Raw genomic sequence first — 14237 nt, 5'->3', positions numbered from 1 at the left:
TAATTCTGTAAACATGACTATGGGCTGTCACTCCTGGGTGACCTTTAATCTTCTAGTCCGAAGTACCTGGAACTTGCAAGGTTTTCTGCTGACATCTGGCAGGTAGAGGGCAGATGTGCTTCTTAACGTTTTGCAGTTGTATGATGATACCAAACAGTCTAGTGTTGTAGGGAACCAATGGAGAAATATGTACCTCAAATACTAGACAACAAAATTTAGCAACCATCATTCAAAACAGACAAAAACCTCTATATATGTCAATTTTAATTTTTATTGTAACTTTTTCCATTTGAAGAATTTTTGTTTAGATAAACATCAGGGAGAGGTTGTGATTGCTTTCAACCTGTTCCCTAAAATTTAATAATTCCATACTATAGAAGTATATGCTCTTCCCCCAAATCAATTCTGATGGCTTTCATGTCCCGCCCATCAATACAGTAATGACTAAGCCTTTCAGGGGCACTGCGGCATTTGGATCTGGATGACATACGGTGGATTATTAGCACTCTACAGGTCATGGCCTCTTCACTCACAAAAGCTTATCTGCTAACAATTGTGGCCATTGACTTCTTGGATGAAAAATTCCGAGGAAAACAGGGAGGGCCCGAAGTGAAGTGAATGGCACTGTCTTTTGTGACCCTGTTGTTTCATTCTGCCATAACCTGAAGGGGTGTCCCACATGGCCAGCCAGACACATTCCTTGAATGATGAGACAGGTTCCTAACAATAGTGAAGTGTTCTATCAGTCCCTGAGTGATGTAACCATATACACGTGCAAACATTCTATCCCTCACAGAGGATATCTGGGAAAACAATTTGGCCCAGTCTCCCAAGGCAAGCAACTGCAGATACATTCCAATGTGTCATTTTCAATAAAGACAGGTGGCCTGCTGGTTCTTCATTCCGGAACTCTGCTCTGTGCTGTGAATGATATGTCCGCTGCAGTTTAACCATGCATGTGGATAAAGTATTTATGGTGACATAAATCAGAGGCTCTTCAACTGGCCTTATATCAAACATTTTTATTCTCTTCACACTTCACAGTGTTATAAGGTACTCATTTTTTTTTCTAGAACAGCAAGTATTAAAATTTGAATCAGCTGCTCTGTGAATGTTATGAACTCTCCCACTGGAGGCTGAATTAAGTGGTGGTATTAATACACAGATCAGTTCTCCTCTGTCCCATCCAAGCCTGAATGGCTCTACACTTTCCAAGTTTGCAATTTTATATGGCAACACTGATGTACCTATTTTTATGATCTGTGGTTTTTGCCTCTGTAGAAAGCTACCAGGAATTAAAGAAGGTACACTTAATATACAGAAAAGTTTCACAGGAAGGCTGCAAAAACAGACATCTCTGAAACTGTCGTATTTCTCTGCTGTGTGATCAATCCCCTACTATATTCTCCTTTGGATAAAGAGTAAAGTATGTATGACCTTTGCTTTGTCTTGAGATAGACTGCTTAGAGAAATCCTTTCTCTAGATGAACAGTTACTTTTAAGCCTACACATCTGTTACATGGTGGCTGCCATTAAAAGACTCCAAGGGTGGACCAGATGGCTCAGAAATAAAAGGTGCTTTCTCCTACACCCCACAACAGAAGATTGACTGGAGACCTACACAGTAGAAGGACAAAACTCACTTCTGTGTCTGACCTTTGTATGTGTGCTATAATATACCCCCATCACACACACACACACACACACACACACACACACACACATACTTTTTTTTAAAAATGTGGTCTGGATTTAATGAAAAAAAGAAAATCATGACTCTCCATTTAATTTTCATAGCCATTTTTTTTTTCATTCTTGTCCACGCATGTCCAGAAAGAAGCACATCACACATCCAATGTTCTCAGTCTAGGTTGGGGTCATTTCTGGAGGTCTGCCAGGGTTGTGCTGCTAACTCTGAAGCCACACAGTAAATATGGAGATCTGGATAAAGAAATCTTACTTGATATGTATAATTCACATAAATAGCTTGTGGAGAAGCATGGATCCCATAGATATGGTTTCTCCCCAGGGAATATTACTAGCTGTGTCACCTTATATTTCGATGCCTTGGACAGTCTGACCACCGAACTCAGATGCAGCTGGCTTGAACGTCACTGGTATATAAGCTACATTAGACTCTCTCTCGCTCTTTCAATGGAAGCTGGGATTCTGGGCTTGCTGTGCAGGGGCAGAAATCAGCGCTCTAAGTCTTACCGTCCTTTCCAGTTCTATTGCTGATGTTGAGTAAGGCAAGAGAGGCTTCAGAAGGGGAACTGTGTAGCTGTGGTTATACCTAAGTAGAGAAGTGATGCCCCTGCATCCATTACTGACAATGACATTTCGTCTCAATTATCCCTATAACAGGTCCCCAGGCTCTTAAAGTGTGAGCGGTCCAGGAGGAGAACCATTTGAAGCTCAGACCCAGGCTCAAGCTCAGTCTTCAGCTAAGAAGGTAAGAGATACAATAGTATCTACACAACCACTGTGGGAACTGATCTGGGTGTGGTGGGGACCAGCAGAGCATCCTCTGTATAGTTGGGTCCCTTGGTGTCCAGGATGCCAGGTGTGCCCCATAGTCTCAGGACCGGTCTCAGCTGGAAAGGGAGGCTCTAGGAAATTTTTCTGACCAGCATTGACTTTAACTACAATAAATTTTAAATTCAACACCCTATAATATTTAATCTAAAAAGCCCACCCCACGAATAACACTAAGTAACGTGTCAGCACTTACCCTGGATTAATGGGTAACAACAGTTTACCACCCATGTGACCCTGGTGGATTGAGTCAGTTCACATCTTCAAGCCTGAGTTTTCTAAGGTGCAGAACAGGGAAGATCATGGGAGCCTCTACAGCAAGGTTATTTATAGGAATAAACATTTATTCCTATAAATGTGAATGTGAACAGTTTGCTTCTCATATCCAGATGAGTTTATGTGTTAAAATTAAAATACAAGCATGGTATTTTTATTTATTTATTTATTTTTTTTCCATTTTTTATTAGGTATTTAACTCATTTACATTTCCAATGCTATACCAAAAGTCCCCCATATCCACCCACCCCCACTCCCCTGCCCACCCACTCCCCCTTTTTGGCCCTGGTATTCCCCTGTACTGGGGCATATAAAGTTTGCAAGACCAATGGGCCTCTCTTTCCAGTGATGGCCGACTAGGCCATCTTTTGATATATATGCAGCTAGAGTCAAGAGCTCCGGGGTACTGGTTAGCTCATAATGTTGTTCCACCTATAGGGTTGCAGATCCCTTTAGCTCCTTGGCTACTTTCTCTAGCTCCTCCATTGGGAGCCCTATGATCCATCCATTAGCTGACTGTGAGCATCCACTTCTGTATTTTTAAAAGAAGCAGTTTTCTCTATCTCTTTAATGATTTTTACATCAAGATATATTTTGCTAAGTACCAGTTGCTTTGTGACTGCCTCCTTAATTCACTGTGGTGGTGGCTTCAGGTTTTTTTTTTCCTCTAATGCTTCTTGTTTCCATAGAGGAATTATAGTTTTAAGGATGATGTAAGATTACAGGCATTGCAGGCATTTTCTAGAACAGTGTCTTAGTCACCATTCTATTGCTGTAAAGAGACACCACAGCCAGGGCAATGACTGAGGGCTTGCTTAATGTTTCGGAGGGATAGCCCATGATCATCATGTTCAGGAGCAGACAGCCATGGTGCTAGAACAGGCCAGAGCTTTACATCTGGACCCACAGGCAGAGGGGGAGAGAATAAAGCTGGGCTTCTGAAACCTCAGCGCTCACCCCAGCAACACACATCCTCCAACAAGGCCCCACCTTCTAATCTTTCTCAAACAGTTCCATTCTTCACTGACTAAGCAGTCAAATATATGAGGTCATAGGGGCCATTTTCATTTAAATCACCATAAAGAGTAAACCACAAACATTACCTCAGTGACATGTCATAAACATATTGAAATCCATTAGCCTATGTCCCACCAATAGATATTCTAATCAAATACAACGTTAGTGGACATCAGGCTTTTAATCTGGTAAATTATTCCCTGGTACCATAGAGACAAAGGATGAAATGAGATAGATAGATAGATGGATAGATAGATAGATAGATAGATAGATCATAAATACAAAGATATAGATACATAGATACATAGATTATACATATATATATATATATATATATATATATATATATATGAGTGTACACATGTTTGCGTGTGTGTGTGTGTGTGTGTGTGTGTGTGTGTGTGTGTGTGTGTTAAAATATAATTACAACATTTTCTTTTCTTCTTCCCTTTCCTCCCTCAGACCGTCCCAGGAATGCCCTGCTTTTCTGTCTCTCAAATTTATGGCCCCTTTTCTTTAGTTTTATTTATATGATATCCAGTACCATTTGGTATTGGATAACCAATTATGGTCATCATTCCCAGAGAAAGCTGTTAGCCTGCTCTTAGCATTCCTTAGTTGCCTGCACTTCTTTGTCCATGTTAGCACATCGATTGGTGTCACTATGTTGCTTAGGCCACCATGCTGCTGAGACATTATGGGAACAGCTTCTCTGACATTTCTAGGAGATGCAATGAAACAGCAAACTTCTGTTACTCTGGCTTTTAAAATCCTTTGTCTCCTTTCCCACAATGCTCCCGGTGCCTTCTGTGCAGGAGCTGTGTTGTGGATGGATCATTGGAGGCTGGGTACCACATGGTCACTTGCTTTGCTTTTTGATTTTGACAAAGAGAAATGTTGTATTGAAATGATGGTGACATTGTCCCTGATTGAAGGACTGATATGTATGTATGCCTGCATCTACCTGTGCCTCAGTTTTAAAAAGATGCCTTGTGCCACCTAAACAGAAAACTATACCACAGCAAGGTGACATCTAAGGCTAGACTTGCCACTGAATCTATAGTTATCTAAATTAATTGAAATTTTCTGATAATTATAACATTGTGCATTCATGCACACCAGCTCTATTGTCTAAAGTGTTTTTTTTTTTTTTTTTTAGAAGAAGCAGGAGAGGAAACTGACCTGGAAGGTAATGAATCGGGAATGAGAGCTCTATTGTGGGAGTGAATGGCCAATCTCTATTTTTGAAGCATAAATAAAGCACACAGTGAAAGAAAACAAAGTCTATTAACAAATTATTATTTCTAATCATTCTCTTTAAGAAAAGCCTTTTATTGTGTATTACATCTTATATTAAATAAGATTACTTCGTTAAGTCACAGGAATATAGCCTGGAACATTTGCCTGGAAACTTCAACATGAGACTTGATCTTGCAAGTTCCTGGTTCTTTGACGGGCTCTCTCTTCTTCAAAGCAATTTCCTTTTCCACCCAAACCAAACCATTTTGATGGAAATGATTTTGTTCTGTTTTTCTTTTCCTGTTTTATTTGTCTGTCTCTTTGTTTGTTTTTGGTACTCAACTCACCTTCAACTCTTCCTGACAGCACAGACAATGCCCCGATTCTATGGAAGAAACACACCAAAGTGTGGTAATAAATACAGAATTTTTTTTTGAAAAATCACTGGAATTTCTAAATAAAATGGATGAAGCACCCTTTTGTGCATCAGAGAAAAGACACCACAAATAAATCTGCCTTCTTAAAAGGTAAATTTCCTTCCTAGCAAATTTTGTAGATCCGTTAAGTATCCTCCGGGCTGTTCTACACTGAATAGATCTGTGAATGAGATTTGTTTCAAGATCTACTCTGCTTATGTTCTGTGGTCTGCAGCAACATACAATGTTGCAGCCAGTATTGTCATTTAACATAATTTTAATGTAAACTGTAAAATAATTGCATTGTCTATAGACAGCATGGTACCCTACATCACCTCAATTCACTGTTGTATAATGGAGACATTTATCTTTAGGTTTCTCCATGGTCAACCCTTGAAGTCACATCCTGACTCAAGATATCCCATCAATGACAACTGGTGGGAACCTTCCGTTCTTCTACCTTACCTATATTGAGAACTGATTCTTACCTCTCCAAGAGGGCAAGCTCTTTGCTAAATTGAAAAACTCACTTCAACCTTAGTTGAATGTAGATTCGCTCTATTGAATTCTTCAAATACATTCCATGTTAATGCAGGCTAAGCCATGGTGGGCTAAGTTTTTTTGATAAACGTCGAAGTCTTCTTTGATCCTGACAACCCAGAAGAGTGAGTGTTCACGGTCAGCCTGCTGAGATTTGGATATTTCACAGGTGCTCTAGCCCAGTGTGGTTTATTTTACTTATATGGATGGGATGCTTATAAATAAGAGGCAGAAAAAGAATGGAAACAGCACTATCTGACGTGACATCTCGGGCACTTTTCCCCACTTGGCTAAGAGTCTGCCTCATTTACTTGCGACTTCAAGGTCCTCTCTTTGTATGTGAGCTGCTTTGAAGGAAAACAAACAAGAGCTCAGAGGCGGCTTCTTTGCCTTATTTGAGCAGCCCCTGACTGCTTTCCTTTATGAGTGTGTCTCCCATCATGACAAAGCCTCTGACCCCGACTAGAAACCAGGTATCTTTCTATCACCTGGCAACAGGAGGCCCAAGAAGGAGGCGATGGGGTGGGTTAAAGGTGTACAAATGGATAATGTGCTGGAAATAGCTCCTTTAACTTTCAATGCTTAAGTACATATAAATAGCAACCTCAATAAATGCATCCCAAACAGTACAGCTCCTCAGTTTTATTTGGCTAAGCATAAGTTATCTAGCCAATGAGAAGAATTCCATAGACATTGGGGGTGACATGGGAAGAGGAAGAAGGTCGTGTAAGTCACAAAAAATTGTATCTAACGTATTGTGTGGTTATGTGGTATATGTGTGTGTGTGTGGTGTGTTTTATTGTGTGTTTGTGTGAGTATGTGTATGAATGTGGACATGTTTGCCGGGCAATCACGTGGAAGAGAGAAAACAGCTTCCAGGAATCCAGTCTGTCTTTGCATTCTCAGTTTTGGAGGCTCAAACTCAATTTCTGAAGCTCATGTATTGGCACAGATACGCTTGTTGTTGTTCCTGTTACCTTCTTTCATGTCATTAATTTCTGAAAGGTGTTTCAACTACACATGATAGGAAAGTATGCAAATTTAGACATATGTATGTATACACATCTCCCAGATTTTTCAGTCCCAGTAGCATGGACTCCACCATCTTAATTGTGGGTTTGTCTCTACATTGTAGGACCTTACAGCATGTCTTTCTGACTAACCACTGTACCCAATTGTGGGAATCACACATCTGCAGTCTCCAGAAAGGATTAACATATCTTGGGGGGTTTGAGGCTCCTGAGAACTGCGGCTGAAACCTATCATTGTAAAATCCTGGAGGGTGTATGCTAGAGGAAATAATTCTTTAAGATAAGATTATTGCTTCATATACATGAGTAATCTAAACAGAGTTGGAGAAAATCATGGGGGTGGGCATTCTCTGAAGTTCGTGCTGTCTTAGAAACCATGAAAGTTTATTATAGTTTCGAAACGTCATGCTCCCTGCTGCTTAACGTTCAAGCATAGCTTCCATCAATCAGACACAGCCAATTCAGAAATGTTCCTGACAACTGATTGATTGATTGATTGATTGATCTCAGTTTTGAGCAGAATAATTGGCAAAGACTGGGAACCTATTACAGGACTCCATTATTTATAAAAACAAGAAGGCTCAAAATTACCTGCAAGGCAAATACAGGAGAATCTTCTCTGTTCCAACAACAAAACCCAACTAACAAATGTCTGTCCAGGCAGACGGGAAAGTCATTGGAAAGAATGAAAGTTGCTGAATCTCGAGGCATAACAAATTACTAATACAAGTTTAGATTTTTCAAAGCAACTGATAAAATTAGTAGTAACTAGGTTATTATGGAGACAAGCCAAACAAGAAATCCAGAGATAAAGGAGTATAGACAGAACCAAACACAGACGTGTTTACGAATGAACATTAACATTCCAGGCAAACTCCTGAGATGGAGGCAGCAGAGCACCCACACCAGCAAATCTTGATAACTCTTTTTATTAGGGCAAAATGATTTCTGTTTAAAGGGCATCCAACGTGTTTTTGCTTAGCTTTTGTTTTGTTGTAGGGGTTTTGCTATGTGTATTTTTTTAAAGATGACTTATAGCTTGGAAAGAAAAACAATGCCATTTAAATTCAGTGTTTTCCCTACAACTGTTTATCAGTGCTTCATTCCCGGCACTCAGAGCACAAATGATTTCTTTTTTCCTCAAGCCAGATTCGGATCACTCACTTGATCTGGGCCTGGGGGAGAAACACAGCATGTATGATGAGCTGATTAATTACTGGAAATCAAATGCCTTACAGACCAGAGCTCTGTGCTAGAAAGCAAGTACCCAGACGAGAGAATGGTGAGATCCACATGCCCGCATGGGTGAACATGAACAGCTTGGGGGTTGGGTCTTACAGTGGCCACAAGCTAAGGACTAAGAAGTAACATTTGTTCTTGACAATGTCACCTGGGCTGTATCCTTTCCTTTTTTGTAAATTTTTTTTATGAAGCAGAGTTTAAGATTCTATTAAAGATATCGTATAGGTTACGCATGGGGGTAGGAGAGGAACATTTGTGTATACCTGTATTTTATCTATGCCTTCATGTGAGCACAAAGTGTGTATATGGAAGTCAGAAGTGACATTGCAGGTAATACTCTATCACTATCCACCTTAATTTTTGTTTTGTTTTGTTTTATTATTTTGGCACAGAGTCTCTTTCTGAACTGGCAGTTTACCAATTCAGATAGACTGGCTGACCACAGAGGCCATTGACTGTTGTCTCAGCTTCCCCAGCTCTGGGATTTCAAGTCCGTGCTCCCTTGCCTGGATTTTTTGCATGAGGTTTGCAAAACCCAACTCAAGTTCCAACTCTTGCAAGTCTTCAGCCAAGTACTTTACAGTGAGGCATCTCCCTAGACCCCCCCATCCCCATCTTAACCTTGCCATTTTTAAAAACTAAAAGTTTAAATATTTGACTCTAAACCCAAGACTATTAAATCAATCTCACGATTTTTTTTCTTCTCTAAGAACCATACATGGCAGTGTGATTGTCTTATTCCCCCCTCTGGACCCCTTGAAAGCTATGCATTGATTCACAATTAAAGGTTGGAATCTGTCTTTTCTCAAACTTTGCCTATGTAAATAGAATCCTTTGAGCACATCTTTTAGGAAGAGCTTCTCATTAAACTGGAATGCATGTCTGCCAGGGATGTATAAACAGAGACAGAATAACATGAAATATTAGGGACAATATACTGCCAAGCTCTGAAATCTGGACCGTCACTAACAATCAGAGATGGGCAAGATCAGCCTAGTGGCAAGCTTTTCCTGTCTTTGAGATGGCAGAAATAGTCCATATCCTTCTTCAATTCACAGGGTAAGTTGGTTTCTTTTCTCTATTCTGTACCTAATATCCATAAAACCTCCATTAGCCTCACAAATCCATTTGTAGGGAAAGACAAAGGTCAGAAGGTCCCACCCAGAATTCCTACACAGGCAATGTTGCCTATTTTTAGCTGTTATGTATTAATATTTTGCTTCTGGGGATCATTTGTTCTTCCAGCGACTGTTTACGCAATTTACCTTCTGCTTCAAAAAAGCTTCCAGGCAGAGGACACAGAACTGTGACTCAGCCATGCTCGACAAGATCATTGCTCAGGAAGTTCTGTGGTAGCCTTTACCCCATCATTGCTGCTTCAAATCACTTAGTCGCCTGACCCCTTCTCTGAAAGAGAATTTTAAAAATGAAATCAACTATTGAGTAAAACAATGTGTGGCCACAGTCTTCGTCTTCAGCTCAAGCTTGCCCAAGAGAAAGGTGACGGATGCTCAATTTACTTCCACTACAAACCAGGCAACTAACTGCTTTAAAACTGGAAGAGAGAAGATAAGCCTAACCTGGAACAGGGACTCTTTCAAGGAGTAAGGTTTTAATTTTCAGGTCAAATTACAATAGGAGTGAGACTCCGGCATAGAAGCTACTTGCAGGAAAGAACCAACTTCACAGAAATAGTTCTAGAAGTACTGTTCTAGTTTTCTTGCTGTCCAGTGGGCACTCTTTCTACTTTCTCCCATCCCTGGAGTATCTTACAACTCAGCAGGTCCTCTGTCTAGGGGGAGATATCCATTTGGCTCTTGAGAGTTAAATCCCTACAGCAGGACCACTAGTTAACAACCCAGCTGAACTGGGAGTGTTTTGTCTCCTAATTGAACTTTTAAAATGTGGAACACACAGTACTGAACCACAGATTGTGCAAGTCTAACTAGAAAATATTAGGACATAGGGGACATGGAACTACTCTTCGAAATCACAATAACCTGGAGGTCCAACTACAGAATTAGAAACATAAAGCTAATTCACAGAATTAAAAAGACAATAAGTCTTGTTAAAAGGTTAATCAAAGACAAGAGAGATCTCTTTAGTGTGTACAAATGTCTGCTGTACAGTGTGAAGAGCCAAGTTCAAGTCCCAGAAACTCACATTAGAGATGGGCCCTGAACACTCTTATCTGCAGTTCCAGCTGTTGCACTCAGAGAAAAGAGGTAGAGACAGGAGAGTGCCCAGAGTCTTTCAGCCAAGCCAGCCCATCTCAGAAAAGGTGAAAAATGACAAGAATCCAAAGATGTCATTAGACCTCTAGAAGACTGCCATAGTTGCATAGCATAGCTATATCCACATACAAATGAGTGTATACACACACACACACACACACACACACACACACACACACCTCACTCACATGGACCCACAGACATGCACACACATGTGCCTACACACCAATAAAAAGTGACATCAGCTTTTAATACTTATTCCTGTTCATTTTTTCTTTCCCCTTCTTTGCCCTCTCTCCTTATTCTCGACTATTTTGTGAGTACTTCGGGCCTTTCTTTTATTGTGAGAAAGCTCTGAGTGTGGACCGGGCAGTTCTCCTACAGTCTCACCACCCTGTTTTTCACTCCTCTTTACTCAATAAACCCTCTGCTAAATGGTTTTACTCTCTCTAACTTTCCTGTCCCCTTATGTCCTTTATTTTATTTTTGATTGTTCAAATACGTAAAATGCCTCTTGCAGATATTAAATATTAAAGGAGTTCTCTATACTTATTTATGGTATAGCAATTTGTTGGTAAGTAGGATATGAATTGCTGAGTATTTTACAAGAATGTGCCAGTTTAGTAGCTTACAAAATTATCTTTAAATAACTCCTTTTGTTGGGAAAATGTAATAATATGTGGATGCTATTAATTCTGGGGCTCTTTGATATAATATGCTTTAGAAAATTATAAGACATTTTTTTTATAAAAATTATATTTGAGTTTGAAACACATTGCATGAATTTTCTACTTTTGGCAAAAAAATGTACCCTCGTAATTATGTTTACCTTAGGCTAATATTAAAATTGGTTTGCATTATTTGACATGAAAATTGCCTAAAGGTAAGGGCTCAGAGAGAAGGACTTGACCCAGAAACATACAGGCAAGGGAGAAGTCTGCCCAGGGGTATAGATTTAACCTACATAGTGTAGAAAGTGGATGAGCCACAAACATGTAACCAAGAGGCTCTCATCTCTAAAGAGAAAGCCAGGTGCCTTATTAAGACTTCTCACTCTTGCAGCATTCTTTTTTCCTTTCTATAGTTCTTTGTCTTTGTTGAGGTAAACTCATACAAGATCTTTTTTTTTTATTATTATTTTCTATCTTCCTGTTTAATAATGTTCGCTTTGCCTCTTTACAGGAGAATATTTAGATTGTTGGTCAATCAAAGTCAAAAGTCTTGAGATGGGTTGCTTTCTCTGGGATGTGAGAGACACTTTGCTTCCTCTTCTGTTTGTCCGTTTCTTCTTCATGCCTAGAGACAGTCATCTGTGAACTTGGATGGCCCTTTGATTTTAGGTGTCATCCTGACTGGATTAAGGAATACCTAGACAAGGGAGATTGTGTCTTTTGGTGTGTCTGTTAGGACTTTGCAGAGGATAGAGCCATACCCGGGGAGATCGGCCCTCAGTAAGGAAGGCATGTCTATGAGCTCAGGGAACGCAAGTGTATTGATGGTCTCCAGGATCTGGGATACAGTCTTTGTTTACTTTTGTTGGAGAAGAGGACTCAGGACTCCAGGACTGAAAAGACCAGTCTGCTGGGCTCATAGGTTGCTGATTTCACATTCAGTTACACCATGAGCTTAACTGATGCAAAGACCTTCAACTTTAGACTGAGCTACAAAACTCTCACTGCAGCAGCTCTGAGTTTCTTGTAATAGCAGTTCTCACCCTTTAAAACTCATATGAACCAATTGTCCTAATGAATCCCCTCAGTGTCCCTCCCTCCTGCACACTCCATCACTCTGGAGACCTTAGTGACACAGTTCCTCCTCCTCTTGCTGCCTGCATTCCCTAAAACAACAATAATGTTTGTAACTAAGGAGTGCAGTGTTTTCCCAGTTAATTCCAATGATTTACAGCTATGACTTCAAGACTGTTCATAGGATGATTACTATGTAATAAACAGCATTATCTTTATTTCAAAGATGGGAAATTATTGTATGTTCAAACTTAATAGTTCATCTTCATTTGCTGTCTTCTCCTTGCGGCGAAACAACCATACTGGGTTTTAGTCCAAGTTTCACTGTTGATAGCAAATATGTAACCAACATAGGGACTTACATTGAATGGTCTTTCAAATAATATTAAGTAAATAGTTTAATAACAAAAGATAAATGGAGAAAATATATTCCTCCTAGAGTTGGAAAGGGAAACTCAATCATTCAATACCAAGGGCTTTATTGAGCTTTTATTAAAATAGCAGCTTTGTTGACAGTGGCATTTAAACTGTGTCAGTCCAGTTTGACTTGAATGTGTATAGTCCTTGTGCATGATGACGCAGTACCTATGAATGTATATGTACATCAGTTCTGTTGTGTCGGAGACATCGTTTCCTTGGAGGAATCCACAACCTCTGGTTCTAATCTTTGCTCCTCCCCTTCTGCATAGGTCTCTGAGCCTTGAGGGAGGGCTTTGATGAAGGCATCCCACTTAGGACTGAGTGTTCCAGAGGCTCTCAACATTCTGAGACCCATTATCCAGCTGGAGCTCTCCATGTCGGTTCCCATCTACTGTGAGAAAGCTTCGCTGATGAAGGCTGAGTGAAGCGTGATCTATGGGCGCAGCACTATAGTGTTAGGATTCACTTTATTGTTGTTCCTCAAGCAGAATGGTAGTCTTTGGACACCTGCTGGCAAGCAAAAGGAAATGTTTTCAGAAGAGTCTCACTGGGCTTATTAACCACACTGCAGGGCAAAACCCATACCCAGGAATAAAAGGCCAACACAAACCAAACAACAAGACAAGTTTGTCTCATTTTGCTTTGCTTGGGTGCTTTTTGTCTCATTGGTCTTTTTTATTATTTACTTTTATTTCTTTTTTTTTTTTTTTAGTTTTCATGGGGAGGTTGGGATGTTTCTAGTTTTGTTTTCCTTGGTTTTAAAGAGAGAACAGAAGAAAAAATATAAAGTTGGGTGGATAGGGAGGTGGGTAGGTTCTTTAGAGGAATTGGGGGATAGAAAAACATGGTAAAAATAAAATATATGAAAAATCATTAAAGAAAAACTATGACGACTTTGGATGCTGCCTCAAGGAATTTGACATTCTTGCTGTTTTTAAGAGTTACCTTGATATGTAATGTCCTACTACACAAGGCTAAGCGACCATGCACCATGCACTAAAGAGTTTCACACGCATGTTCTTCAGAAATGTTTCCATATCACTTCTGATTCTCCCCACTGTCTACACCATGTATTTTATTCTCATTGAGATTTCACTCCTAATTATTTTTTAATGCGAGCCACTTCTAATTCTAACAACTATACTAAATGAAGACTAATGATTAAAAAAAAACTGTTCTAATTATGTAAATTATTAAAAACCATTTTGTATAACGTGTCTCGGAACTTTGGGGGCTTCTTTTACAGTAGATAAATAAGATTTGTTATCGAGATTCTTTTGACAGCCAGTTTGCATAAGTAAACACATTTCAGTTAACTGGAATATTTTTTATTCTGGGTACCTTCTCAACCTGTGCATTTGTGTTGACATTTCCTAATGACTCTATTACTTAACACGCCTTAAGTGTCTTCAGTGTTCACAACACTACTTCAAATCATTTGAGACTTGCTTCCCTCTGTAGTCACCATCCAGCCATAGAGCAGCTCTCAGGATGATTTCAACAACTCTTTATGCTGACTACAATCACTGTCGCAGAATCTGC

General features: G+C 39.7%; 1 long non-coding RNA gene across 1 annotated transcript in view; it reads left to right on the top strand.

Moving 5' to 3' along the window:
• Gm31121 overlaps positions 1 to 13820 on the top strand; it is a 97513-nt gene extending 83693 nt beyond the window's left edge. The window contains exons 3-6 of the long non-coding RNA XR_376248.1: positions 2365 to 2452; positions 4988 to 5017; positions 5434 to 5594; positions 12965 to 13820. This is a non-coding gene — a long non-coding RNA (predicted gene, 31121). The remainder of the gene's footprint in view (positions 1 to 2364; positions 2453 to 4987; positions 5018 to 5433; positions 5595 to 12964) is intronic.
• The last annotated feature ends 417 nt before the right edge of the window (positions 13821 to 14237 follow it).

The sequence above is a fragment of the Mus musculus genome, chromosome 3 (genome assembly GCF_000001635.26).
Source record: "Mus musculus strain C57BL/6J chromosome 3, GRCm38.p6 C57BL/6J".
In the NCBI taxonomy this organism is placed as follows: domain Eukaryota; kingdom Metazoa; phylum Chordata; class Mammalia; order Rodentia; family Muridae; genus Mus; species Mus musculus.
The sequence above is the reverse complement of the archived record's forward strand: the minus strand, read 5'-3'. Positions and strand labels throughout refer to the sequence as shown.